The sequence below is a fragment of the Tinamus guttatus genome, unplaced genomic scaffold (genome assembly GCF_059628265.1).
Source record: "Tinamus guttatus ecotype Peru unplaced genomic scaffold, ASM5962826v1 Tinamus_guttatus_pri_ptg000155l, whole genome shotgun sequence".
Lineage (NCBI taxonomy): Eukaryota > Metazoa > Chordata > Aves > Tinamiformes > Tinamidae > Tinamus > Tinamus guttatus.
Genome location: NW_028288689.1, coordinates 8,889,501 through 8,914,383, shown reverse-complemented (window position 1 = coordinate 8,914,383; position 24,883 = coordinate 8,889,501). Strand labels below are relative to the sequence as shown.

At 49.1% G+C, this 24,883-nt stretch overlaps 1 protein-coding gene across 1 annotated transcript in view; it reads left to right on the top strand.

Annotated features, from left to right (window-relative positions):
- Window positions 1–3,397: 3,397 nt before the first annotated feature.
- PSD2 (pleckstrin and Sec7 domain containing 2) overlaps window positions 3,398–24,883 on the top strand; it is a 75,793-nt gene continuing 54,307 nt past the window's right edge. The window contains exons 1-2 of the mRNA XM_088522678.1: window positions 3,398–3,606; window positions 8,612–8,714. The gene's annotated coding sequence lies outside the window, so the exon portion shown is untranslated. The remainder of the gene's footprint in view (window positions 3,607–8,611; window positions 8,715–24,883) is intronic.

Below are 24,883 nucleotides of genomic sequence, written 5' to 3'. Positions count from 1 at the left end.
TGGTTGTATGAAGGACCTGGGATTTACTAAACAGCTAAACAGACTTGTTAGTGGCTCCCCTGCCCTGAACGCTCTAAAGAAGCTCTTTGCCTACAGCTTTTTTTTTTTTTTTCTTTTTATCATTATTTTGAAAACATTGGTTCTGTCCATCAGCCGCCCACCTGGGGTGAGGCTAACAAATCTCTTCTCTTCCAGCCCCTGGAAGAGCTGCAGTGACACCTCTCGCCATGAGCTCTGCTCTTCCTAATGTGACATCTCAGCAATCAATACGCAAACAGCTGTAGGGTAGACTTTTCATGGAAGCTATTATCCAGAGAAAAAAGCTGATTTGGGAGTATCAAGAGAAATGCAGACAAAGGCTCACACGGACTGGCCCTTCCTTTTCAGAGGGCTTTTATTCCCTTCCAAATCTCTTTATCCAAACTACCTGCAAGGAGCACACAGCAAGGAAGGTCCTGGCCCTGCTTTCTCCTAAGTATGGCTTGCATCAGTGTTGGTTGTATTGTAAGTTCCTGACTTCCAACTAGGAAATCCAAAGGATTTTCAGTGAGAAATAATTTTGGGAGGGCACTAAAGCAAAATCATTCCTGGGCACACCCCAACACTTGCAGTGTTTTCATTGTAAAAAAGTAAATTTCTAGGAATGTCCTTGTGTGCCACTCCGAGTATCATGCCTTGGACATTGTTGAAAAATTACCTGCAACAGAGCAGCAAAATTACAGCTCAGGCCCTTGTCTTAACTGCAGTTCAGGCACTTTCTTACTTGTTGGGTGAAGGTAATTGATCCTGTAGGTCTGTAATTGTGCCTGGGTTCTGCACCTGGAGAGAAGGGGCAGGAGGACCTGGGTTGCAGAACTGCCGACCTTAGAGAGAAGGCTCGGGTTTGGCAGTGGGTGCAATGTGGGTAAGAGTCCTGCGTACAACTTTAGGATGCAAATACCCACCGTTTTCTAGACATGCCCTCCTCCCCCACCAACCAAGGCAGTGCATTTCCATGCTCTGGAGAGTGTGGCTAGCATCCACGCTTGCCCTGTGGTTGCTGTGCTTAGTTCTTTGCCTGCGCCTCCCTGCTGTCCGGAAGGCTCCCAGCCACGTGCTTGCATTTGCCCTTGGTGGATAAGGCCCATGTGTGTAAGGAGAGTAACTTCTCCCAAAGGTTGGGAAACGACACCTGCATGGCTCATGTGCACATCCAGTCAGTTAAATGGCATGTGCAAAATGGCCGTAGCCACAGAGTTCTCTTTAATTCCAAGATGTAATTATGGCCTATCTAAGGCACCTAACACAGCTTTGCAGGTGGACTAGGAAAAGTGTTGGTACTCACTTATTGCTAGTACTGTATCATAAATGATATAGACAAACGTGCAGCACTGTTCGTGGGCTGAGAGGAGGCTTCTCCCTGAATCCAGCTGTTGATGGGAGCAAGGTGATTGATAGTCTGGTTCTCTGGATCTCAGCTAGGAGATGTATTCTTAGAAACTAGAACCTCATTCTCATACTGTAAATGTCACTTCTTGGGACTCGCTGCACAGACATTGGATTTGACTACTTCGGGCCCAAACGGTACAACAGATGGATGAATATTGATTTTTTTTTTAAACACACTAACCTGGTAACTGGCTGATTACAAATACATTAAAATTGATCAGAAAGTGGAACAGGAGAGACTTTTATGATGATATAGCTTGAATGATGTCTCTCGGATAAAAGAACCCAGAGGAAGGTTAAGAATTCCACACCTGAATTTGTCAGGCTGTTCACTGACCTTGTCCGTGGCCACGATACCTATTTCGTGTGTCTCCTCAGCACAGTAACCTTCATTCACACTTGTGTTCGTTGGATAACTCCTGAGTATAGCTGCGGGGTGGCTCATTACATGGTTCATTACAGATACTAACCCTGGCAAACAACCCTGTGTGCTCTGCTGTGCTGGGGGGTATCCCTTCTGGAAGAATATACAGCTGTGTTCTGCTATGCTGCTCCAGGACATTATTTCATCTAACGGTTTTGCTTTGGTGTTTGGATGTAATCCGATAGATTGTAATGGTATTTTTAATTCAGGACATTGGAGATTTGTCAGTTCATAATACAGTATTCAACTGAAGGGTTGTTTTCTTTATTTCATTTTATGTTCAGAGGCGTATATGCTCTGGAATAAGCTTCCTAATAGAAGCAGAGGCCTAGAGAGAGATCTAGAGACAGGTCCAGGGAGCAGTGAAGCCATCAGCTCCATCGAAACAGGTAGGTGGGAGAGACCAGAGCTCTTGTCTTTGGCCTGCAGGGAGCAGCAGCCTGGGGCTGCTGCTTTCTCTTGGTGCAGCTGCAGGAGCCCTTGGTCATCCACGGGTTGTAGAAGGGAGCGTTGCTCCCGCTGGCAGTGCCAGCACAGGCAGGGGTCACGCTGCTCTTTGAGGCACCCAGGGTGACAGGGAGCATCCTGGTTTGTGCTCATTCCTGGGATGTGGCCTGTCTCAATGTGGTGGCATTCCCAGTGCTGCACAAAGGATCCCAACAGCCGACCACCCTGCAGTGAATTCAATCTGAGGGAGCCACAGGCCCTTTCAGTGGGTTGTGCTCCAGCTGGGATGACTGGAAACCAAAGCAGCGACGAGGCAGTGCGTGCACTGGGGGCGGAGAACCCCTGTGAGACCCAGCGAGTCCTCCCACCCCTGAGCCATGTGCTCGAGAGAACCCCCGGCCCAGCGCAGCCACCAAATGCACAAGAGGGAGCATTTTTACCTTCCAGCAGACGGGTCTGTGCACACACTCGGGATTCCCTAAGAGAGGGCTAGTGTTTTGTCCCAGCTTGCACCACACTTGGCCCCACACTGCGGCAGGCCAGAAATAAGCCTAGCCAAGGCTAGCCAATAGCAGAGCCCTAGCCAAGGAAGCCCTTGAGTGACGGCAGGCGTTGGAGTGCTCCAGTCTGCTGCAGAGCCAGGGGAAGTGGGAGGGTCGGTGGGGAGCCCCAAAGCTGCTGAGGGCCAGTGGGGCTCTCGGTGGCGGGGCACGATGCCGCGAAGGCTGCGGGGATGCAGAGCAGGCCCCGCGGAGCTGGGCGCCTGCCGTGAGGTGCTGGCAGCGCTCCGTGTGCCCGTGCTGAGCGCACACGTCCCTGCAGGCAGCTCGGAGGGAGGTGCTGTGCGTGCAGAAAGCAGACCTGTTCACCAGGGCTTTGTGCCGAGGGGGGGGACAGCCCCAGCCCAGCCGGGCGCTGCGCGGAGCGTCCCAGCCCCGTGGCGACCCGGCTCCTGCCGCGTGGGCTTCGCAGCAAGGTCTTTTCTTCCATCCTTTCACTGGGTCCATTCACCATCGCTCTCTGCCTCCTCCCCTTCTCCCGTCCCTCCCTCCCCTCCTGCCTGTTGGATCCCTAGCAATCTCTTGACACCTCGAGGGAAGGCTGGGAGGTGTAACCATCTCCAGCAGGAGAGAGGGAGAGGAAAGAAAAAGGAAGCCAATAAAAGGGAAGTCCAGGAAGGTGGTGGTGGAGGGGGATGGGGCTGCTCCTCTGCTTGTGGAATTGCAGATTATTTTACATGGATTGTTGAAGAGAAAAGAGAGCTGCATTCTGTGAAGGCACTAAGGAATAAGCAGCTCGTTGCTCGGGTAAGTGCAAAAACGAATTCCCCTGCTCTCATTGTCTGTTGTTCGGTACCTCCTTCCCCACATCCTATTTTGCTCAGTTGTGTAGTTTTTGATTCTTATTAGGATTATTTGATGAATCCACTGCCTGTGTCGTTTGCTGGAGATCAAATTGCTTCTTATACGTGTGTGTGTGTGAGCGGGTGTGTGTGGAAAGGGGCCTGTTCTCTGAATATACAGTGAGACATTTTTCCAACTCTCAATGGGGTGTCTCACTGGGGGTGTTACACTACAGCGTGCTGTACACATACACACACACACACTCACAAATGGTGTTTTGCTGTTACCAATTTCAAAATCCATTCATTCATGCAATTATTGAAACCGTGAGACCGTATGGCAGCTCCCAATTAAAAGGAGGCTCTTTAATCACAGCCCTCATTTGGATGGGGCTACTTTTCTTGATCCTGAGCCTGACGTTTTCAGTATTGTGTTTTCTAACAAAGCTACATTTAAAGATCAATTCAGCAGTGGTTATTGCATCCGAATTACATGGTTGTCATGGAGATGGTATGGAGAAGCTGGAGTGATATGACTGCATCTGGACCGGAGTAAGGCTCTCTGCCGAGCGAGAGCCTGCCTTCCCTCCTGTGTCTTCTTGTTGGTGCTAGGTTGCAATTTCTTTTAATCTTCAATGAAGCAATACCGTATTACAGGATTTAGAGGTCGAGCTCTAGGGAAGGGTGTGTGTTGGCCCCCCTCAGTGCTGTGTTATTATCTTAATTGTGATATTAGCATTTGGGTCTCATTGGATTTCTCCTACCAGCCTGGGGAGGAGGAAGCCGCAAGGAGGACAGGTAGTTTTCAGAGCCACAGCGAGGGCTGGGAGTACTTTCTAAAAAGGTATAAAAGGTGCCATGCCCACACCTCCCTGCTGGCCTCCACGTTTTGGGGGACAAAAGGAAAAGGATTCTGTGATTTTTACCACATTTATCTTCCATTTTCTTGTCTCAACTTTGGCATTACAGGCAGGCAGTCACCTGCTCATCACTAAACAAGAGGAATGTTGCTTGATTTTGTTCCTTGCAACTGGTTACGTGAATGTGTTGGCAGCTGGGAAAGAAAATCCATAATGTATGAGGAAGAAATTTTCCTGCCTAAGGCTAGCCAGAACACAAAGAGTGTATCTGTGGAAAAAGCATGTAATATGTTACAGATGTGTATTTCTGTAGTGGCTGAAAGTAAATCACACTATTGTGCTCATCTTCATTATTTGGGGTGTTAGACTGGTTTTAGTCAGTATTTAATCGGAGCTCATTGTATGCTCGCACAATAAATGTGTAATTTGGAACCTAAGTTTATATCTGTAAAAAGCTTTGGGAATGCGTGTGGCATTGTCTCCATAAATACAATTTCACCCTTTTCTGTAAGCCCAAGCCTATTGTGGGGCTGTAAACATAGTAAAAGGCATTGGTGGAAACAAGCCCATCAGAATGGCAGTGTTTCTCTAATTATATCACTAAACAGAGGAGAGAATTAATTACTAGGATAAACAGAGCTTTGTAGCTCTTGGATCAGGGTAATATTTGCATGGAGCTCCAGGCCTGCATTATATTACCTTGTATTACAGCTTAAATTCCTCCCATGCCAGTAGATAACATTTTTAGCCAGCAGTGTAGCATATTATCATTAGTTTTTTTTTTTTTACAAAACGTGTTAAATCCCCATGTCCCTGTCAAATTGTCCATTACAACTGCTTCGAAGTGTGCGATTCAGCTAGGATTTTCTTTAACATGATTTTTCCTGTAGAAGCCCGAGCAAACAATGGAGAAAGTCTGAAAGTGGGCAGCCAAGCCCAGAGGGGAAGTCTGAGAGATGTCTGATTCACAAAATGGATGGTTCTCATTTTGGCTCTTCTTTCCCACTAAAAGTTAAGCACAGGTGGAAATGACGTGGGTGGTTTTCCCTCAAGATCCTCTTGGATCCATGAAGCTGGAAGTCAAGTAGTTGTGAATTAATCTGGAGTTTCTTCCTGTCGCAGCTCATTGCTGCTCTGCCGTCCACCCCAGGACATGCCTGTGTTGTTCTCTAGGGAAACTGAGGCTTGGAGCAGACAAGGGACCTCCCCAAGGTCACAGTGACAGTGTTGACAGAGACCACAGGAGATGTGCCAGGAAGTGCCTTCTCTGACCGTGAGGCCAGTTCGGCAGCAAGGTGCTGTGCTCCCGTTTATGGATGTACTGGGAGGAGGAGGATGGAGAGCAGTCCATGGTCTCTGGGTGGATGGAATATACTTTTTGCTGAGGCCACACATTATAGCCAGGTGATAGGAGTGGGGTCAAGCAGTTTTACATCAACATCTCTCATGTCCGAAATAAGGACATCCTTTTCTGACCGGACATACGGGGTAAATCAAAACGCAGCCCCCTTCCTTCCATGTCATTATGCAACCCACCACAGCCCGGCCACGCGGCTGTTTACCTGGAGCTGAGCGCCTGGGAGGAGGAGCTCCCTGGCTGTGCTTTATGGTTGCATCCAGCCCTGGGTGTGAAGCCCTTATTGATGCCTTGCACCGTTGTTTTCCACCTGGTGCTTTGTACAGCTCCCTTCCCACTCTGTTTTGTCCTGCACTGTTCTCCTTGACTTCTACTTAGTGGCCCCATCCTCTCTCTTCCCTCTTCCCCATTATCTGAAGTTTTTCTGCCCTCTTCCCCCATGGGTTTTCTACCTATCTGTGTACTTCCAAATGCAGAGCCTCCATCCAGTGTTGATACGAAAGATATAAGACTTCAGCCCCTATGATGATTTATACATGACATGCTTGCCACAAGGCATATGGCACTGATTGTGTCAGGCCACCATTTTAAAGGGATTGAAGCACTAAGTCCCCTGTGAACTTTGGAGTGTTGTGTGAAATTGCCCTCTCAGATAAATGCAGGCGTTTTGCCTAGTGCTGGAGTTGATACTTGTTGCCATAAGGGAATGGGAAGGCCTGCTCTGCTCATACATTCATGTATGGCCATGCTGACATGCCCAGGTTGATGGTGTTGCAAGAAGGATGTTTTCTGGTCTGTGGACAATCATTGCTCCTGCCACCAAAGCGCTGGGTACTGACAGAGTGGCTGCCTCTGAAGGGAAACTTGGAGATCATACGTGGGTGTCGCTGGAGTGGATGAGCAGTTGCTGTAAATGGCCACATGGAAGTCTTAAGGCCCATGGAGCTCTGCTGGTTGATAAGTTCCGGGCTGGAGAGGCATTTCCTTGTCGAGAAGACAGGACAGAAGAACCTGGCCAGGGAAATGCCTTTCTGTGGGATGTGCTTGGTCAAGGTCCGTGGGAGAAACAATGCGTCCAGGCTCTCACGAGCCTGGTGGGTCTGAAGAGGTCCTGCCTTCTGCATATGAAACTCAGGATACTTCTCTATGGCAAAGCATGGCCCAGCAGAGAACGTGCACACACATGGAGATGAGAAGGGGAACTGCGATCCTGTGACTGGCAGCATCAGGCTGCTGCACACTCCCCAAAGGGCTGGCATCAGTGCAACACAAGTACCTTGTCAGTCCAGACAGGGATGTCGAGCAAGTGGTTACGGTGCCATCATCATAGCCAAGAGGGAGAGGATCCATTCTTGGCTCCCTCCATCATTCTCTCTGTGGCCTTCGGGAGGTGGATTGCAGGTTACAGCATACTGGGAGAAAGAAACTTGGAAAGACCAGAAGATACCTGCCTCACTCTTCATGCTCACTGCTGTCCCTCTGTCTTCCTGCGGGACCTCCAGGAGATGAATAGGGAGGCCTTCCTGTGCAGTCTGTAGTGCAGCTTTCCTGACCCTTGACGGCACCTAGTTCTGCTCAGATCTCAGGCCAGGATGGCAGTAATTCCTTCTTCAGAGCAAATGCTACACCTTTCTCTCCAACTTGCCTCCTTAATGTATTGGATATTCTTTGTCTGCTCCCATCCTTCTGTACCAGTCTCATCTGCTCTGCTCTCTGAGAGCTCAGGAAAACTGGGACGCAGTTGGTGGAGCAGCCCCAGTGCTTCTCTCGCTTGTAACAGGCAGGGCCAAAGCATATAAAGAGTCTGATCAAACACGTGGTGCTGCGGAGGCCCGGAAACCTCTCTTGTGGTCTCCATGCTCTTTCTGGTCTTTTGGCTCAACCTCACATTGGTTGGACAGTTTCTCTCATCTGTGTCTTTAGCCCCACGTTTTATTTGTCATCCCCTCCTTTTTTGTTCTTTTCATTCCCCACATCCTTCCCTCGTAATTTTTCAGCCCTCTGATGTGTAAGCCAGTCTTAGGGAGCCTGGCTGAGAACTGTTGAGGATGCAGAGCTGGCAGGTAGCCTGGGCACTGTGCTTTAGGGTGTTTCTGAAGGAACAGCTATTCCCCCTGCCCTGGGCAGGATCCATGCTTGTGCTAGGCCCAGGGTGTGTGGGAATGTGTACTGGACAGAACGAGCATACCCAAAAGCAGCCACTGCTTGATCCCCATCAAACCGGTTGTGGTATCACCTCTGTGGTGTCACCAGCTCAGGAAGACCTTGCTTCACTCCCTCTTAATCCACTTGCCTCCTCACTGAGGCATCCTGAATGGCCCCAAGCAATGGCTGTCTTGGTAGGATGCCCTGTTGTTGTCTTGAGACACTTTGTACAGGCAGGAAATTCAAGAGAGTCATGGTGTTTTATTTCAAGGAGGGTGGGTAGGGAATTCATCCCAACACTTTCTGCCCTCCTCAGTAGCATGGCACATGCTCTGGTTCCTAGGATCGCCTCCCAAAGTACCTGCTATAGCAAAGTCTCAGTCTGCTGCTTTTGTATCTCGATCTCTCTAGCTTAGGTACCTTAGCGCTGTGGAGGTCTCTGGTGAATTTTTAACTACATTGTGAGCGTTGCACAGAGGGAGCTGGGGTGGGGTGATGGGATGGGCATGTTCTGTGATCCTGCAGATGGAGCATTTTCTGGACTGAGGCGTCCACAGCTGGATTTGGTGACCTATGTGGTCACTTCCTGTCTTGTATCTTCCTTCCAGGGAATGCAGCTGAGCTCCTGGTCTCTCTGTGGCCTTTCACGCACTTGGTGCTGGAGTGAAACCAACTTCCTCAGAAGACAAACTGCAGCTCCAAGTTAGGAGAGTAAGTAAGATACCAGAATAAAGGTTACCATTTTTTTTAATGCAACATTCTTTTATGGTCTGCAATGTTAATGCAAGAGCCTCAGTCCTTGCTGTTTTTTTTTTCCTTCTTTACTTTAGGGATCTTTTTTAGTCTAGTTGATGCTCTTCAGTGGTTTCAGCACAAATGCAGCACAAATCCAATTACGATTTATCTGACCTGTAACTGCATTTTTCAGCCAATGAACAATTTTTCCAAAAAATTTCACATGGTTCTGAGAAAAAGCCTCATATGGATGGAGAGAGAATTCTCTGTGGTGTTTTCCTTCCTCTCTGCAGCATCCAGACTGTAGTTGGATGTCTTGGACCAGCTCAGAGAAGCTTCTATACCCTAATCTGTACAAATCAGGACCTGCCAGATCCCCCACAGCCAGCCCTGGGTCCTGCAGCCTTGGAAAGGTCTTTCTCCTACTCTGTACAGCCACTTCATGTTAGCTGGTGTTAGGCACTTGAGATTATGGGAGGATAGCGCGGCTCTTCGTTTCCAGCCAGTGCCTCTCCCTGTTGCATGTCCTGAAGCAGTGTCCTTTCCTCATTGCTTGTCCTTGTGGCTGGACCTTGCACACTGTTAGATGGGATCTGCATGCTCAGCGTGACACAAAGCACTGTTCTTAATGTCAGGATTACCTCACCAGCTTGTATTGGTGGGACTCTGCTAATGCCAGCCTGTTTTCAAAATTTGCCCATTGTCTGAGGACATTGAGTACCCTGACAGCTTAAGGAGATGGAGGTTCACTGGGGCCCTTGTATTTCATGTGCTTTCTAGGATCAAAAATAACCATCCTGTGGATGCAGCCTGCCCAGGCAGGATACAGGCAAACAGGGCTGCCATGGAGAGAGTGGAGCTGACATTTTCTGGTCAGGAGGGGATACACCATGCAAGGGATTCTGCTAAATTAAAAATATATATTTGCCTTCTCTGGTACAATGGAAGCTAGGGGAGCAGGCGAGAGGAAAGTGAGAAAGCTTTATTTAATTAGATTATGAGGCCCCAAAGGCCTCAGACTTAAAAAAAAAAAAAAGGGGGAAATGATTCTTTAATGAATATTTAGGTTTTATCTTATAAGTTAGTAACACCAGGCAAGGACAGCAATTAAAGCCACCCCCACCATATCCGAAGCAGGAATTGCTCACAAGTAGCTGTGAGTCTCCTGCCTTTCAATGAATAGGCATCCTTTGCCTTCTCAAAGCTCTGCTTATCCAGGTTTTGGTGTTCTCTCACCATTAAAGCTGTCTCTTTCCCCTGCCGCATTTCCATTGCATATTCAGGGAAACCGAGGCGGCAGGCAATCACAGGATTGTTTTTCCTCTCAGAATAATTTGCCATAGCTGCCGGGAAAGTTCCCAGTGATGGTTTCTCCCTGGGCCAGGGTGGGCAGGGACATGGTGCTGTGGGATGGTGCTCCCGGCGTTCCTTACCTCGGGCTCTCTTCTTTCCTGGTCAGCTGGAGTGGCCACACTCAGGTAGAGATCCAGGGGCAGAAATTGTATTAGAAACAGTCTAGTCTTTGTCCGTCTAGTAGGTCCAGTCGGTCTTGTCTCTGGCATCCCTCTGGCATCCATTGGACAAGGCATGGAGGGCTAATTGTTTCAGAGTCCTTCAGCCTTCCCCTCGTGCCCAGATGTCGGCATGCTGAGCGGAGCTGTGGGTCCCAAGCTTGAAGGCACAACTGCCCATCTCTGAGTGTCCCTTGCTCTCCAGTCCCTTCTGTTCAGCACAGCTGTGAGCCGCTGCCCAACTGTGTGTTCGTGGAGCTAGAGAGACAGAGGGACGTCACCTGAAGAGCCACGGCCCTTGGAGACTCGCTTCACAGACCCTTGTGTCACTGTGACCTGCCACAAAACTCCCCCACAGGCTAGGACAGAAAGCACATTGAGACTCACCTGAGCAGCTCGGCTCAGGGCGGGAGGCGTGTTCTCCCCCGAATCCCCAGCGCGTCTCTGCCTTGCTCCTGTAACTGCTTCCTTACCCAGTCCTTTTGCTGTCCCCCCGAACCTGCCATCCGCGTTTGCTCCCTCCCTCCATCTGCAGGACTCTCTGGCGCTCCGCTGCCGCTGGGTTTCCAGCCCTGGCTCTCCGCGGGCTGGAGCGAAGGCAGCTCCGTGGGGGCGCGCGTGGGCTCGTGGGCCGCTTGCGCCCGGCTCGTTTGTTCTGAGGAGGGCGGCTTGCGGCTCCCCTGTCCTGTGGCGGCACGGTCACACGCTCCTGCTCGCGCTGCTGCGGTTCCTGGACGCCTGGGCTCTCCTTTAATCACAGCCTCCAGCTTTGTAACAGAAGAGGCAGACCAGCTCTCCAGGCTCCAGGGGGATCCCCATTCAGCAGTCATTTCTCAGTAGGAGGTCAGGAGCTCTTATCCTGGAGAGTTCTGAGCCTGCCAGTGGCTCAAAGCCCCATCACCTAATCAATCTAGCCCTCAGTTTTAGGCTTCATCTCATCAGAAGTCTTTTCAAAAGGTTTCAGGCAGGTAATGAGCTGTTTTAGTGCACAGCTCCTCAGAAACGTGTTATGGGCCATATTTCTGATGTGTTCAGAAGTGTCTTTAAGTCACAGTAATCCTGTAGTTATCATTTATTAACTCTTTATGAACTACCTACAAAAATGTGCTGTATTATGAAGCGGACCCTTTTGGCTTGCCCTCCAGCCCTCAGGTGTGTGGCTGCAGGGGCTTTTGCTGTTGCTTGCTCCTCAGTGGCAGTTTCTGGCTTCCTCTGAGGAATATCAGCCCAGAGCCTCTTTGCAGAAGAGAGAGCCTCTTTGTAGGATTTCAGTCCAGAATGACTGTCAGGAGCCTGTGTCTCTGGCTCTGCCCTCCCCTCACCGTCTGGCTGTTGTTTGTCTGAGCTGAGCAGAGGACAGAGCTTGTGACACCCAGGGGAGAGGCTTGTGTTTCTTCTCTGAGAAGCGGTAGCTCCCTCTGTGCCATTTCATTACGTTTCAGCTGCTCAGTGTTCAAGCCTCACAAAAGGACTTGGTGCTTAGGTGTCTGCAGACCATCCCCAGAGGTCTTGCACCTGCAAAGCCTCTAGGTGTGCTGCATTTTCTCTTCAGTGACTCCTTACTGGACAAAGTCCTACTTAGTGATGTTGCCTTTGGATCTCCAGTGCCTCATGGACATGCTTACCTCAAGGTACTGAGGCCTAGCACGCCTACATGTTCTTTCCAATGTCCATGCAGTATAGTGAACTTGAGACCTGTGCAGGGCTGTCTGATTCATGACACTGTTTGATACAAGACCCTGCTAGGACCTGCCTCTGGCATCTCACCTTGCTCACTAGAATGGACATTACTCCCGACACCAAAATCTTAAAAGGGAAGTAGTTTTTTATTCCGACTTGTTGGAGATGACACCTTTTGCACCTTTGAACGCTAAAATTTTTCAAGATTCTTCTGTGGTCTTTTTATTTCTGTTTCTAAGACGGGGGGAGAGATGGGTGTTCAGGTGTGACTCCAGGGATCTTGGATTTCAGATACATAGCCAATGTGTGAGCTGCGATAATGCCAAGAGGTGGCAACTCTGCACTGCCTAGCAGGACTGTTGGAACCAGGGCTGCCTGGGGACCAGCTACAGAAATAGCAACCCAAGGTGAAACACAGGAGGCTTGGATGTGTAGTATCGAAACAAAAACACAGTGTGATGTCAACACCTAAAATGCAAATGTGTTACTATTACTATGATACAGAACAAGGGAGACGTATACTGGCCACAAAATTATATCAGCTTCTGAGAGATGTAGGGAATAATCTTCCAGCAGAAGTCTGTATTTTAATGACCAAGATGACTTTTTGTGTGCACAAGCAGAATGGCAAGGAACCATTGATCTCCAAATAACAGCAAATTATAAGAACACACCTTGGTGACACTGTCCTTTTAATTCTGCACAGTATAAAAATCAGAGCTGCCCAGTCTCACGTGCAGGAAATGCAGTTTGCACAGTTGTCTTCTGCTGCACATTGCCACAACAAGTCTACCTGCCACTGCTTTCTCACCACTGTCACTGGGTCGTTTGATAAACCAGGTCGAATGGCATTCATCTCCCAGACCCTTATTCATCTTCACAACATCCTAATTTCTGTCAGCCCCACCTTGGCTCCTTGTGTGTCTGTGAAGACCTACTCAGTCCAAGATGTGATTCGTTAGTTCCCCTAATTGTTTTTTTTGAAGCCTAAAATTAATGATAGCTAAGGAGCAGCAGAAAAGCCCTGACAACTCCAAAAATAGCCCTCAAGGAGGCAAATTGACCTGCTGCAGTCTGGTGCACAAGTTTTGTGTGCCCTTGTCACTGGGTCTAGTGGAGGATATCTTCTACGTAGGGAGATCTGGAAGAGCCTCTGGATCCTGGAGCACGTGTAGTTTAATCAGTGCACCATCATGATGCAATTACGTCAGCCTAATGGTGCTTTTTGCTCTTGTTTTAACTCCCTTGTGGAGAAGAAATAACCATGCCTATATAAAACAGCTTTACCTCAGGGTAGGAGCATGCCTGTTGGAGCTATACTTTTTCATCAGAAAAACCACACTCCCACTGGCATGGCTATCCAGCACTTCTATTAAGTGCAGATCGAACCTTTGCTTGCACAGGAGTCACAAAATGGCTCCATCAGGCTCACAGGAGTAATTTCTGGGCAATATGCTCATTTTTTTCAGAGCAAGTCAACTTCAACATTTCTGCTCAAGACATCTGTGCTTTGGCAAGCCAATTTTAGTTGAGTTCTGTTCCTCGGTTTGGAGGCTGTCGCTCCCAGGATGCTCACCACAGCAACCATTCCAAAAAGGAGAAACTTATTCAGAAAATCACTGCTTCTTTTTGAAGCACCTGCTTTCTATAAATGAGCATACAGCAATGCAAACTTGAAATGAAGGAGCAGAACTGACTGTTGGAAGAAGAAGAAGACTTGCAGGTTCCAAGAAAGCAGGTCCCTTGCTCATGAGCTTTGCTGTAAATTCAGAAACATGTCTAAAGAATGCTGTCCACAGAGGAAGTGTTTGCAGGCTGAATGCAATCAGCTCTACTGGGCAGCAGACTCATTTTCTAAAAGTAGATGTCTGCAATATAAACATCAGCAGCTGGGCTTGTTCCGGGCTGTAGGGATCCAGCCAATGAACAACAGAGTGTGAGTTTCTCATCGTGATGTAGACATCTAATATAGGTCAGATACATTCTTCTGCTGTCTCTAGCAAGGGCCTGGGGGCTGAGCTCAGCTGGAGATGTCTACACTTGGGGGTGAGACGAATCCCACCCGAAGTGCTTTCCTGTTTATTCAGACAAATTCTGCCAGAAGTCTCTGGTTGCCATGTGAAAGGTAATAATAACTTACCCTTTGACTTCTCCCAGAGCACTGTCCTGTCTGTTCTCCTGCTGTGGCAGGCTCTCCCCATTTTGCCTCCCACAATGTCTTGATAATTCACAGAAGCCTGTTCACATTACCTCTCATTTTCTCAGGCTGCTCCTTGCAGGTCCTTTGGACGAACAGCTGTAAGCCCAGGTAGTGCTGCTGCATTCGGTGGAAATGGCACGTGGCTTGCTCTGAAGTCCCATTGGTTGTTATCTCATCCTGAGTTAGCCTGTGTCCTCTAGTCAGATAAGTTCATCTTAGTCAGTAGAGGCAGGAGGGATGAGGGCAGGCAGCTCATCTTCCTTTCCTTCACAGGGAAGAAGAGAGAAAATCCTTACTGATGTGAGCATTGCCAAGCTGTTTTCCTCACAGAAAGGATTTTTCATCTCTCCTTAGGTACAAACCAGAGACTAGTTGATTCAGCTTTAGGTTTAGTTTACGGAAGTCAGTTGGAGGGCTTAGCCCTTTGTGTACACTCTCCTGGCTTTCTCCATTAGTCTCTTCTAAATTTAATGCCTAGGCCTGAAATCTTTCGCAGTCCAGAGATGAAGCTCACAGCTAAGTGCTGGGGCTCTTAAGTCACCCAATGAGATTGTCAGTGGGAACTAGAGATTGGAAGGAGCCAACAGTAACTGTCTTCTTAGCACCCGTGTGTCAGGGTACCTGCTACATAGTTGTGGATGTCTTCGTACAAATGCTGTTGGTTTGGAGGCTCCCTGGAAATGCAAGTCAGCCAGGGGTCCTTATTCCTTCAGGTCAACCTGGTGTCACATAGTAGCATTTGAGACTCTTGGAGCAGTTGTCTGTGTGGAAGCTGCAAGGCCGTGGGGAGCGAAACTGTGTGCAGCTGCAGCCTGGGAGCACAGAGCAGTGCAAGCAGGATGCTCCTGAGTGCCTTGGAGCCATGGCTGTGCCTTCACTGGACAAAGCAAAGGCAGTGCCTTTCTGCTTGGGGAACCTATTTTTCTTCCTAACGAGAAGAAGATGAAGACCAGTCCATTTTGACTGAATATAGTCCAGGATGGCAAAGCAGACATTTTTAGATACCTGTATGTAGTTACGTCCCTGATGCTTGCTGTTCTGTTCCTCAAAGGAGGATCAATCCTCGCTGGTCTCCATCCTCCAGGATGACTGTCCCACTCAGCAGTGCCATCGTGTTGTTCCTAGGGGTTGCCCAGAGATGAGGGCTTTCTGGTCTGTGTGAATGTGGGCCCTGCCCTTCACAGATACGGGCACTATATTGACCACCGTAGGGAGGAAAGACTTCACCGACCAAAGACTGAGAAGCTGTCAGATGTTTAGAGTGCAGCACATCAGCTTTGGACACCAGTGGCACAGAGCTCTCTGTGATGCCAGCACCCAAAAGCCTTGACTGCTGCCTTCCTGCCTTTCCTAGCAGGCTTGGGAGATGCTAAAGAAGAACTTGTGGTCCCCACACCACATCCAGCTCCCAAAGGGCCCCTCACCTCTGCGTATTTCTGTACACCTGGACTTCCAGTGCTGCTGGACAATTTGTCCTTCAGGATGGAATCCGTTTTGTCTTCAACAGACCTGATCGCCAATTTCTCTGGAAGAAACATCTCTGTGAAGCTCTGATATGTGGTCAGTCCTCTACCAGGAGATGATCACTGGTGTGTTGGAGCCTGAAGGGAGGTTTACCTCCCTCCAAAAGTCTGCGCTGTGCTGTGTGTTTCTGTTACCCATGGCCTTGCCTGCTGCCTTGGGAATCTTGCTCATGTCTTGCAGCAAGACGTTAGTGCAGATGGCAAGGCAAGAATTTCCTTTTCTGGGGTCTGAGTCAGCCTCCAGCCCTGCTCTGTTGCTTTGGATATATGAATGTGGGGAGGGTGTAAAAAAGCAAAAAAAGATTTAAAAAAAAGGTGATTAGGAAGGCTGTTTCCATTTATAGGTTATGAAAAGCAGTTCCAACTCTTGTGGACTTTTATGGATAGTAACCTGGCTTTGGGGAAACCTAATTTTAATGTATTCAATTATAAAATCACCTCACTTACAGTGGTGCTTGGAACTGAGTGAAAAGGCCCATAAACAGCCTGTTTTGGTAATAAAACCTGCAGACAAGCACTGCACAACCCCTTATTCCCAGTTTACAGCCACCTGAACTATAAAGCTCTCAGGAGGAGAATGCAAACACCAAAGAATAAATAGGCAGAGGCAGGGATGGAGACAGTTCTGAGCTGAGAAAAGAAATCCAACCATTTGGAGTCAAAGGTGGGGAAAGTTGGAAGCACAGTTTGTAGGCTCCTATCTGGAATAATGCAGACTGATTAATTGCGGGGTTTTCTACTTTAACACATGGTGTGAAGCCCTGGGACTTGCTTGCTGCTCCAGCAGGTCCCTTCTTTAGTGCTCTTCTCTGGGCTGAGGGAGCCCTTGGCCAGGCTCAGCAGCCCTTGGTACCTGGGCAGAGCCCTCTTGTCCCACAGGGCCCCGGCTCAGTGGGGCCTGGGCCGTGGAACTGAGCACCCCTCTGCCTTGAGACCTGGGGCAACGGCGGGAGGCACAGTCGGCCTTTGCCCCCACCCTTCTTCCCTCGGCTTTGCTGTCACACCAGGGAAGAGATGGCCAGAGTCCCTGCACGCTGGAGTCGTCCTGTGTCCCTGTAACCTGCTTCTGCGTTCGCTTTGGGCCTCCACAGGCTTGCGTGGCGCAGAGCGGCCTTGAAATACCACAGCAAACTCCCACCCTGCCCATTCCCACTCTGCGCCTCAAGGAGGTAGCCTGAATGTGTTTGAATGCAGTGCCGAGGGTTTGGCTCACTAGTTTTGGTGGACATTTAAACAACTGCTGCCCCCTCACCAAGATGTATAGAGATGGTGAATTCCAGGCTCCATAGGCTTGCAGGTGTGTCTTGGTTTCCCCTATGAAGTGGACTTTCAAAGTTGCCCAACCCGTGCACAGGTCACAGAAAGGCTCAGTGCATAAAATATGTGGAGCTAAGGTGTCAGTGCAAAGAAAGGAAGAGATGAAAAATAATTGTTTTATTTTTCCCCTTTGAGTTACTGCAAAAAAGTGCAAACAGGAAAGTTGTTAATAATTTTAAAACCCAGTTTTATTGTTTTCTGTAAGTGGAAAACTGGCATTGTTTCCCCTAGATAAAGTTTTGGGGAGCTATTTGGATCCGAATGGACTTTAATTGCTCTGCAGGCTCTAAATCTAAGTAAGGAGCTCTGGGATTTCGCATCAAGAAGAAACTAGTTCTATGCTCAGTGATCTCCGATTACCCCCAAACTCTTCTTTTAGCATGTAGTTTGTTTTAGTCTGTGGGATATGTTGTATCCATGGACTTTCTTCTAGCTTGGAAATGAAGGATACAGGAGCCTTGGTTTAAACTCACATTGAGTTTAGGTGGAAGCTCTTGGGTTAGTACATGAACAGTGAGCATCAGTACCCCAGGGCTCTGCAGAGTGCAGAGCTCGCAGCAGTGAGCGCCGTGTTGGGGAGTGCTGGGCCGCCTGGCCTTGCTGCAGGTCACCTGGCTCCGGTGGCTCTGCCACGTCTGACCTGGGTCTCCCACAGCAGTCAGTGCCAAGGCCAGCCCAGACAATGAGGAGGGAGACTGTGCAGACTTACCCCTGTACACAAAGCAATGCTCTTTGCTTTCCAGGAGCCAGAGAACTGCAAGGCTGAGTGGCTTGTCAAAGGCCGTTGCAGAGCAGGGAGGTGAGGGTTGGTTTCTTGAGCTCCATACTCAAAGAAGAGCAAGGCAAGAGTAGGGAATGAGTAAGTACTGGGTCCCCCAAACTCTGCTCACTTTCTGCTTTTCCCTGCTTTGGGATGGCACCTTTGAAATAATTAGTGTTTTACAGACCCCAACCCAGCTCTGCTCCTGAGAGATGTTGCAGATTAGCCAGAACTGGCTTTCTTCAAAGAATGACAGGACAGATCCTTTTGAGGACAGGACCAAATGCATCAATGTGTCAATATATAATCATTGGTATTCCCAAATCTTGAATATATACGTGTCCACAAGGGGGTAATATAGTTAGCGGAAATCTAGAGAAGGACAAACAAAATGCTTGAAGAACGGAGAAGCTATCTTATCAGAAGAGGCTGAAACACCTGGGACTGTAATTTGAAAAGGAGAGGCTGAGACATGATACTAGAGGTCTCCAGAATCCTATAAAAACAAACCTCTGCCCTGGGAGAAAGAAATGGGGCTTTTCACTATGAGAATTGCAGAAGGTTTTTATTGTCAGCAACATTGAAAGGGCAGAGGTCAAAACAAAGGTAATAGAGAAGAGATTTATTTCAAAAACAAAGGACAGGGTGAACTATGGCTGTGATCTCTCCATTTCTCCATTGGGCTCCAGCGTCAAGGAAGTGTTGGTGTGCCCATGCACACGTCCTGCATCGCAGACAAAGCAACACCTGCATTTTGCACACTCAGCAGTGCGTCAGGTCATAAAATCGCGTCTGTTCTCATTCCACACTGTGCATCAGATCAACAGCATTTAGACCATACAGCCTTACAGAGTGTTTCCTTCCTGCTCAAAGGAATGGGGACTTGGAGCATGGGATTGCTCATAGCAGAGGCTGTTACAGTAGGAGCTTTAGACCACAGAGCTCAGGGAATGACCACTCCAAAGGGAATGACCAAGGAAATTTTTCAGCTGCTACAAACCTAACCCAAATGCTTAGAAAACAAAAACTCAGTTATTTAGTGTTCCCATCACCAAAATAAACAGAACAGAATTGTGGCAGGCTATCTGCAAAGGCAGAGAAGGACAAGGCACAGCTGTAGCTATGTCTGTAGGCATCTGTGTGTCTACACAGCATGATTTATATTAAAGGGCCAAGCAAGAAACATCTGCCTGTTGCATCTTTTTGAATTAAGCTGATGAATTCTTCCCGCCATGAAAGCCAATGTCTAAAATTGTTTTTCACTCACACAAAGAAGAGGACATGAAAGGTGTTTTCAGAAGCCACCATCTTGGGAAACCTGCAGCCACTTTGTAATGGCATGGAGAGGATTATTATGGCACCAAAAGCTCTGCAGATACAGACATTTTTTGGTATTCAGCAAATGAGTTGTGAGGAGGACTCCTGCCTTGAGGATGAAAAATAGCTCAGAACCCAAGGAATACGATCTTGAATCTATGTGCAAATCTGTGTGTTTGCCATGTGAGAGGAGGGCAGTTCGAAGGACAGAGATCCCGAGAAGCTCTCAACTAGATCTGTCTCTGCTGTATTTATATTGCACTGAGTGAATCTTGTTCTGTGCTTTCAGATTTGTGCAGGTTGAAGGAGCTGTTCCCCAACCTCTGCTTGCAGCACCAATATGTAGAACACCAATATGTTTTCAGAGGATGATTGCCCTGAGCTGAATATGAGACATAGGCAGGAATATACTGGGGCTTCCCAAGCTATGAGGAAGCTCTTTGTGCCCTGCTAGGAGAAATTTGTTCAAAAGTGCAGAGTTAATCCACCCAAGCTATAGTACAATACCCTGAGCTGTGGTCAGGAAGAAATGTCTGTTCTAGGTCTAAGTGACAAAGGTCCTGGAGATATTTGTCACCTAGAAGTAGGAAGCTCACAAGAAGTGCCAGGTATTTCCTGGGATCATGTAGGTATTTCTGCTTCTCAGTTCCCTTCTGTGTCGCAGCCCCAGCCATGGCTCAGCTCTCCCACTCTGTCTAGTTGGTCCCCCAACTCCTCCACCCAGCTGAATATGCTGCGTCTCAGTGGTCAGCAGCAGGCAACTAGGAAGGAGTAGAAAGGACTGCGAGAGGGATGACTGAGAGGAAACCTCGTGAAATTTGTGCGTGGGCTAGAATAATCCTAGACATTGGTATGGGCTGGGGACTGCCTGCTTAGGAGACTGCTCAGCAGAATATGACTTGGGAGGTCCTTGAACCTGAATCAGCTCTGTGGTTTTGTGCTAGCAAAGGCCAACCATGTACAGGCCTGTATTAGAAGTGCAGCAAATAAGTTGGGGGAAGAGATTCTTCTCCTCTGTTCAGCCCTTGTGAGAACACACCTGGCCAGTGTGTCTGGTTTTGGAGCTCCCGGTTCAAGAAAGATGTTGACAGATTTAAGTGGGTCATGGAGCTACATGTGCCTCCAGCTGTCAGCATGGGTTCAGAAGGCCCTGTGCTGGTGGCTCAGAGATGTTCTCTCCCTTCATGAAAACCTTCACCTCCAAATGCCACAGAGGAAGATGTTAGCCCAGCTGCCACCATTCCCCTAAGCCTATTCTGAAGCACACTCACAGGAACTGACATATCTCTGTTAATCCCAGGACTTCAGCAGAGCCTTCAACACTCCTTCCTGGTCCCGTTACCACTTGGATCCAGCAGATTAAGGTGCTATTTGAGGTGAGGCCTCCCCCCATGAATTTTGCTGAATGACCAAGGCGGGTCGATCTGTTCTGCCCTGCAGCTCCCAGGCTTACAGGCAGCTCTACAAGCAGGTGCAAAGCCGTATCACCGTCCTTCCCTGGGGTCCTGTACCCCAGCATATCCCAGGGCAGGGAGACCCAGGCTAGGCAGGTGAACAGTTTGCATCCCTTTCCCCTCCGGATCATCCCCCTCTGTCTCTTTCTGGTCTTGACTCTCATCTTATCAGACAAGGCATCCAGGTCTGCTCGCTTTCTCCACCCCTTGCACCGCAGGAGCTACCACTGGCCCTGCCCTTCTCCCCGTGCTGCTGCCATGCCTCCTGCGCTCCTTTGGATCGCTTTGCAGTGCCAGGGTGAGGACAGCCCGTCATGGGGAGATCTGCTGCCCTTGTCTATGACAAGCCTGGGGGAAGGGGACGCTGAGCACCAAGGCAAAGCAAGACTGCAGCGCGAAAGAGCCCAGCTCAGTGTGAGGAGAAGTTAGTGCTCAAACAAGCAGCAGGAGTTTTTCCAAGCTTTTTTTTTGTGTTGCAGCAGCCAAGCAGTTACACAAAGCCAAAGTGGGAGCCTTTCCAGTTCCCAACACAGGGAAGAAAAATTAAAAATAAACCATTTCCCACCAGCCATTCAGCTTCAACAAAAGCTGGGAGCCTTCCAGAGCTGGGCCCTGAAAGAGCTGCTGTGTGGTTTCCAACCCCGCACACAGTCTGGACAAACTTTGCTTCGTTTCTGCCCAGTCTTTTTGAGGCCAGTACTTTGCTGCCATGGATGCCAGCCTGGCTTCACTGCCCCAACTGCAAATCCAATCGTGGCCTTTAAGTAGGCCAGAGTGACCTGGGATGACCGTGAGGGAATGCCTCAAAGCCAAGAGCAGGCAGTCGCGTCCCGCGGGCCTCCTCAAACTGCTGAATTGGTCCCCTCACATGAGCGAGCGTCGTGCCGGGTGGGAGCTGCTCTCCGGGTCTCCTGGTGGTCCAAGGACCATGCAGGACCTTGTGACAAGTGGGTGGCTGTGCTGCAGAGCCAGACTGAGGCACTGGGCACGTGACACGTGTGGGCTGCTACTATCAGGACTCTGATAAACTCAACGTACAGTTCGTGTCACCGCAGGTGTCTCACTTGGATCACAGCTGCGGAGAGCACAGCACTCTCAGGCCGCAGGGGATGGGAGCCCGCTCCATGTTGCTTCTCTCCTGTCTTGCAGTGGAAGCACTAGATCTTCGCACCGGGGAGGAGACGGGAATAAGCTCCCGGTTAGCAATGGGTCAGGAACTCCTCTGCTTTCCTTGGCTTTGATGTGTTTTGAACAGCCCTACAGTGGTTGGAGCCTCTTTCCCTGTGCAAATCCATGTACCCCTGGTTTGTGTGAACTTTGCAGAGCTTGTCTGTGCCTGGACGATGGATGGGTGCATCCTTATTCCCTCTGGCTGCTGGAGTTTGTGTCTTACTCATTGCTGGGTCTCTACAGACTACAGATAAATTTACTGAGCAAGGGTACCTCCACATTAACACAGCATCTATTGAAGTAAATGGTGCTGTCGTTAACATCCCTAATACAATAAATAAATATTAAATAGATTATGATAATAAAATGTAATGCAGAATCATGAGCCAGCCTTTGCTCTGCGATACTCTTCTCTGAGGAAGGACTCAGACAAACAAATTAAGGAACGGTAGCTGAACAGGTGTCTCTGCAGAGCTGTCTTCGGCATGGCCAGTCCTGGCCTGGGGGTACACAAGGTCACTGGCTTTTATTGTCAGCCCTCTTTTTGCCTGCTAAACTGCAGTGTTTGCTGGAGGCTGGAAGCCAAGGATTGGATGCCCATGTACTACTGTCAGGGCCTAGGAAAGCGACCGGGGCTGCCTGAGGCTGCAGGAAGGACAAGGGTAATAGTGATGTGAAAAAACAGTGGTGGAACTCAGATTACTCCCCAGCCCTTACCTGTGCAGCCTTCAGCCAGAGAGTTCTTTGCCGAGTACAACCAAGAAGAAACAAGCATGGACATGGGGACAAGCATGGGGAACACCAGGTTGCAATAGAAACCATGGTCCGGCCCAGCTTCCTGTCTGGCTTTGGGGCGATGGAAAGGAGCTGTCATAATTCCAGCCCCACGAGGTGCTTTGGTGTGTGCTCACCCAACGGCCTGCTGGATGGTACGGCTGCTTTGGTAACAAGCAGGGTAGTGACAGCCTTCCAGCTACTGCTGGAGACAGACATGGGCAGTCATGCCAATGGGGACAGGTACTTCAGCCTGGATTTACATCCCATCCAGCCCCTCTGTTCTCTTTGCTCTTTCTCCAGGTCCAAGTTGTGGCACCCCAGGACACTTCCTCTTCCCCTTGTCCATGCACCCAACCCAGCTCGGGGAGGCTCGCAGATTAGCCCTACAACATATCAGCAGCTCATTGGGTCCTGGAGCAGGAGAGGTGCTATGAAGCTCACACAGGACATACTGGCCTGGGTGTGGAAGCTGCTGGCCCGACCTTCTGTGTGAGCCATGGCCATGGGTGGCTGGAGCTGAGCCCCAGGCTGTTACAATCCAGCCATTTGTCTGGAGCTGCTGGGAAGCCTCAGTTGCCTGTAACCTGGGCCATTGCTGCAAGCCTAGGTCTGGTAGGTCATGACGTGTTGGGTAGTTTGCCATGGGTTGATGTGCTCATGGTTGCCAGCAGACTTCAGCTTCCAGCCATGTGTGTGCAATGGAAATGGACCCAACTGAAGGGGTCAGGGGGCTGCAGGAGACACAGCCCGCTGCTCCTGGCTCTGCTAATGCCAGGGCAGTGGAGCCTGAGGACTCATGGTCCTACTGGCTCAGTAATGGTCTGTTCCTGCGTTCTCCCTGGGCTTCCTTGGGATCTCTTCTCAGGCGGAAGTCCAGCCCAAGGAACAGCATGCCCAAGGGATTAACAGCGACTAACTGGCTCTTCAGGCTGTCTTCCAAACCATCAATGTTCCAGTTAGACTTTGCAAAGAGTAAAACATAGTAAGCATAATGCAGTAGGTTTTGCTCCATCATAACAATAATGTTGGTTTATTGATACTAACAATGCTAATAAGCAGATTACAGTTAGGAGAGAAGGGGAAGTGTTCACAATTATTTCGATTTGCTAATATTTCTCACTGCACAGCCCCATCTCCCAACCGCATTTAGCTTCCTGTGTTTCAGATGCATGTAGCTGTGTTAAACCTAACTACTTGACCAGAACTTATCTTGGATGGTGTCTGGTTCCTGCTGAAGTTTTGGGATGGGTTGTTGGGAGGAGGAGAATGTCAGCCTAAACAATTTGGCTGATTTAAAAAATTAGATTTGGAAAAAAACACACACACAAAACAAGCCTACTTTGTTCAGCTCACATTAGGAAAAGGCCGACCATGCAGTGCTGGAAAAGTTTCTCCAAAGATTTGAGTTTTGGCACTGTGTTGCAAGTCTGAATTACACCCCTACCATGGGAAAGTGTTCAAATTTGGCTATATTAGGTTTTTAGCGTAACCCAAGATTGCAGTGTGGTCATGTTCGGGGAAGTTTTCATAGTTTGCAGGAAAATTCCTTGAGGGTATTACATTGGCTTGGGTCTGCTCTTGGTGCACAGGAAAGCCAAGTGCTTGGGCCTAGTTTTCCATGCTGGATTCAGTGGATCAGATGTATGTAGGCCTTTCCTTTTAGAATGGTAGAGGAACAGGCAAGATGAGCCTGGTGAACCTTGTGAACGTGTGTGAACCTGAGGACTGTATTAGGGACTTGTCAAGGCCTGTCTTAGGCTGGCTCCTGAATCTCCCTGTACTTCCATGTATTTATACCAACAAGCCTTCAAGGATGGGCTACCTGCAGGTGCGTTGTTGCACTCTGGGGAGGCTGATGTGTGGGATGTCCCAGGAAGATGGGCACTTTCCCCCTTTAGGAGATGCATATGTCACCTGAGAGAGATACTGCCAAGGGTGTTGAAGGGTCGTGGGGGCGAGAGAGGGCATGAGGAGTTTCCACTGCATGGGGCTTGATGCATCAGTGACATAGACATCTGCTGCCCACCTCCTCTACAGACCCCTTCTGGCCACTGGAGAGTGGGGGACATGTCCATGATTCCCTCAGACTGCGGGGACATCCAACACGGTACAGGCAGCGCAGCCCCGTGCGTTTGTCTTGGCCCACTAGCCCAGGCAGTTATCTGTAGGTCTGCACATCCCATGTCACTGGCCTAGTGATCAGTCGTGCTCCTCTGGCCTGTGGTCACCACAGAGAGGCATCACTGCCCCTTGCCAGTCTGCCTTGCACAACACACACTGCAAAGAGAACTTTACTACATAAATTGTATTGATAGTTCAGATTTTTCTTACAACTTGCTCCAGAGCTTGAACTTCATTCTTTAGGACTGTTGGGGGGAATCCATCTGCAAGCCAGATGTCTCTATCTGTAGATCTAGTTGATGAAATTGGACATTC